The sequence below is a fragment of the Micromys minutus genome (assembly GCF_963924665.1).
Source record: "Micromys minutus genome assembly, chromosome: 6".
Lineage (NCBI taxonomy): Eukaryota > Metazoa > Chordata > Mammalia > Rodentia > Muridae > Micromys > Micromys minutus.
The window spans coordinates 34985895-34990797 of NC_137975.1; positions in this window are offsets into that span (position 1 = coordinate 34985895).

Below are 4903 nucleotides of genomic sequence, written 5' to 3' on the forward strand. Positions count from 1 at the left end.
CCTCCTTCATTTCTCACACTATGTTGAAGTATTTTAGTACTTATTATCATACTTATTACTTTTAGTACTTGTTATTATTGTAATGTTAGTGCTAAGTTAATTTTCTTAACAAACTCAAACACTGAAACTATTAAACTTAGTTCAGGAAATAACCTGAATTCTAACCTGAAAGAGATATTTGTACATTGTAGGCCACTTTAGACACAGGCAACAGCTCATGGAGTAATTCTTTCTTGCTCCCCAGAAAATCCGAGATACAGCAGTATGTATACATCTCTGAAATTTGCAATGGCTGATAGATCAAGGCTTTGTTTCAGCTTAGATCACATTTCCTTGTGCAAACTGTTAATCTCCAAGATCAAACATGTCTTGTTTGGAGAAGGTTTTTAAAAGATGTTTTAAAACATTATATCTTAACCAAGAATCCATGGAAACTGTTCAGGTACTGACTATTTTGACCTCTTTTCATTGTCGGGGCTAAATCCCAGGTATAGACATATTGTTAAATGTGCACCCACAAAGGCTGAGATATGCTCAGCTTGGGGTATAGTGCACACCGGTGCTATTTGTTGTGATGCTCTAGCTTTGCCTTTGAGAATTCTGCTTTGACAGGAAAAATTAAGTCATCATTTACTACAGAATGATTCAAAGAAAAATGAACATCGTACCTTGAAAATACAGGTTGATATAGGAAAGGTTTATGGAATAAATAAATCTCTTCTCTGATATATTTCTGCCACCTCAGCATAGATCATTAACCTAATGGATTATGTTTTGTAGTGGATGCATTTTTCGTCTGTGTACGAAAGTGACATATGGAACATTCCCACTTAAATGGCCACTTAACCTTCACGGTGTGGGAGGCTTAAGAGAATTTAAACATTTATATTAAAATTTGTACCATCTATCTCAGGCCGTCAATTGCTTGAAGCTGCCTTTTGCTCCTCTGTATGACTAGCAAGTGTTGTGGGCTAGTTTGGTGAATTTGGAGTCTTTGTTCAATTAGCTTTGAAGACCTTTTGCTTTTTAGAGAAGTTGAAAATTATATATATTTTTCAAGTTCTGTTTAGTTTTTTTTACTCCTTCCTTTGTGTTTTTCAGTCTTACTTACTCTAGGAATTTTTTAAAGGTACAATGAGAGGATTTTAGTTTTACTGCTTCTCACAAAAGAAGTGTTCATTAAAAAAAACATTTTGTGAAAGGATCAAGTTTACTTACAATTACATTAGCAATTAAAATAAGTATGTTGTATCTTATAAAGTTAATGTGGAGAAAATAGGAAATCCATGTGTTAGTTCAAGGCCCACCTTCTTATACATACTCATACCAGACACTTTTTTTCTGTGTTTGCAGCACTTAGAAAAATAAATAGCTTTCAAATTTCCAAAGTTCCCACATAAATGAGAAAATATCTTCTAGACTAGTATTTACACAAATATTCACATCTGTGATAGAGGAAACTGTAGAGATAGATGGGAACTTCTAGTCCCAAACAGAATGCATATCAAGAATCACTCTGAAAAGAACTTTTTGCTTAGATGTAAAGGACAGGGAGAGATACGAATGGGATAAGGGAGTGATGTAAACACCATCAAGTGCAGCATGGGAGGGCAACTTCACATCCATCATACAACATTGTGGCCTGTTCACATGTTTACAGAGATAATACCAGACTTTTATCAACCCCTCCTTTCAACATGCAACCAACTGTGGAAGACCATGGGGAAAACAAAGCAGAATATAAGAGTTAAGAATTTGGTTAAGTCATTGTTTCTGGTGGCTGAGTAGTATTCCATTGTGTATATGTACCACAATTTTTGTATCCATTCATCTTCTGAGGGACATCTGGGTTCCTTCCAGCTTCTGGCTATTATAGAGCCGTTATGAACATTGTGGTGCATATATCTTTGTTGTTTATTAAAGCGTCTCTGGGGTATATGCCCAGAAGTGGAAAAGCTGGGTCTTCAGGTAGTACTATATCCAATTTTCTGAGGTATCGCCAGACAGATTTCCAGAGTGGTTGTATTAGCTTGCAACCCCACCAACAGTAGAGAAGTGTTCCTCTTTCTCTGCAGCCTCGCCAGCATCTGCTGTCATCTGAGTTTTGGATCATGGCCAATCTGACTGGTGTGAGGTGGAATCTCAGGGTTGTTTTGATTTGCATTTCCCTGATGGCTAAGGATGTCGAGCACTTCCTCAGATGTTTCTCAGCCATTCGGTGTTCCTCAACTGAAAACGTTTTGTTTAGCTCTGTACCCCATTTTTAATAGGGTTATTTGATTCTCTGGTGTCTAGCTTTTTGAGTTCCTTGTACACCTTGGATATTAGGCCTCTATCTGATGTGGTGTTGGTAAAGATCTTTTCCCATTCTGTTGATTGCCATTTTGTTTTTTTGACGATGTCCTTGGCTGCATCTAGAGACTATCATCCTGAGTGAGATAACCCAGTCACAAAAGAACAGACATAATATGCAGTCACTGATAGTGGGATGCTAACCCCAGAGGCTTGCACTCCCCCAGAAACAACTCACAGACTGTATGAAGTCCAAGAAATAAAGAAAACAAAACAAAACAAAAAAATATTTACAAAACAAGAAAACTTTAACTATTTCCATGTTACATTTTGTTTTACATGTACTTTAGCTCATTGTAACTATTAAGTTTTCAAGGCATACAATCAAACCTTGAAAAAAATCAAGTACTGACTAAAAAATATATTCATATAGTTTTATGTAAAAATTATGTTAAAATCTGAAAAAAAGTACTGACAAAAATGTATAATTTTAGGCAAAAAATGTTTAAAATCTGTACATTTATCCTTGTTTTGTAAAATAAAGTTGTTTTATAAAAAAAAAAAAAGAATATGAGAGTCAAAGTTGGGCTTCTTCCTGGTCATGCGATGACAGAAAGTTCTATGAAGATAGTCCTCTAAAAATCTACCCAAGACCTACAGCTGTTCAGAGAATTGATTCTTTCATAAAGCATTAGAGGAGGAAATGCAGCTGGAAGGAAGGTAGCACATTGCCCTGTCAGGAGCCATAACGGGGCAAGCTGATAACTAATCACTGATAATAACTAGCAGGTGGTCATCCTGAGATAGCCAGCCTCAGATTATTCTATAATCTGTGACTGGTTTGCTCTTATTCGGCAAGGCTGTAAGGGATTCATTTTAAAAAGGATTCCTGCTATTAATATGCTTTTCCTATTAGTTTAAACACATGTAACAATCATTAAGTAATAGCACACCCCTTTGGAGCAGATCTCTGCAGATCTATGAAGATGTACTGTCTAGTGGTGCTATATAGACAAATAGATGACTTAATAATGATCCTATAAGAATACCTAAAATTATAACTGATTATTAAAATATCTTATACTGGGACTGCCATTACATCATTTCTGATAGCCAAACTGCAATGAGAACTGTGCCAGTCTCCTAAGTGTCACCAGTTAATTGCTTTTAGATAGTAACCAGACTTCCTCCTACTCAGAGCACATTCCAAGAGGTTGTAAAACAATTAACCAAAGGTCATAAAAAGTGAACTAACGATTTATTATAGGTGGTAGGACAGAAGATAAAATATTGACTGGGCTTATCTCTGCAAAACTTCTCTAATAACTTAGTTATGGTTTTAAACCTTCAGTGAACCTGTGGAGCTAAGACAGGTGATGGATGTTTAGCCAGATAATTACTCCTAATGGATATACATGCAACCATTCTCTTTTGTAAACTTCTATTTCAATTTATGATTTAATTTTTTGTGTGAACTTGTGATGAACTTTGTAACATGTGATCATGTATACTGAAAGATGTGTAAGTACTGAGGACAAAAAGAAGAATCTCTCATCACCCAGATTCCTCAATTTAATTTCTATTTAATTCTCATTCCCATCTTATTCCCATTTACTTCCTTTCAACTCCATACCCACTCCATTCCATCCCTTTTTCCCTTAGGAACTTTTTCCCCCTTCCTCACTTCAGATCATTCCACTTTCCCTTTAGACAGCTTTCATAGGACACCTTTTACTACTTAGTAATAAACATTATAATCACTTTTCTAAGTATCTCTTTTTCTTCCTACAACTTCTGACTAGCAGGCTGAAAGTTAGAGCCCAGCAGTTTCAGCTGAGATAGTACAAAGTCTACTTACTTAATCCTTTGCTGTTTTAGGAAGAAGTGCTTAGAAGCACTTTAAAGAAGCAGTTTCTGACCTCAGAGGATAATAGAAGGCAGGTCAGATACAGTAGCATAGTAACTTAGACTTAGATAGTAAACTTTTATTATACAGCAACCCTAAATATCTCTTAAGACAATGTCTTACCCCTGTATCTTGTAAGACCAAGTCTTATCCTCCACCAACGCTCTTCCCCCTATGTTGCCTTAAGGAGAGCCTACAAGAAAGAAGAACCCACAATAGGTTCCAGCAAAACCCCCTGGCATTGCTCCATCTCCCTCCCAAATCAAATGATGAGTACATATGCCACCTGAGGGACGTTGGGATTCTATATGCCTACGCCTATTTTACAAACATTCATTGAATTCACAAGCTTTGCTTGTACTGTTCTCTGGGTCGGAAACCTGCAGGTACTTTAGTATCTACATATCCAGTAAGGAAGCAGGTCACAGTCACCTAATGCTATGCAAACAACAGTATTACAGTCCATGAAATCCTGTTGTGCCAGGAAAACATTAGCTGCACTTCTAAGGTATGCTGATGCTCAGTAAGAATTTTTACCAGAAACCTGTACTTATAGGAACTCTTACTTAACAAAAAATGTGACTTGGTACAATAATTATCTACTTGAGCCAAAATTATTCATTTTTACCCTCATGGTGGAATTGCAATCCAGAAACAGAGAAACATAATAAAGAAAAGCAAGGGATAATAAAATTCAAACAGTTT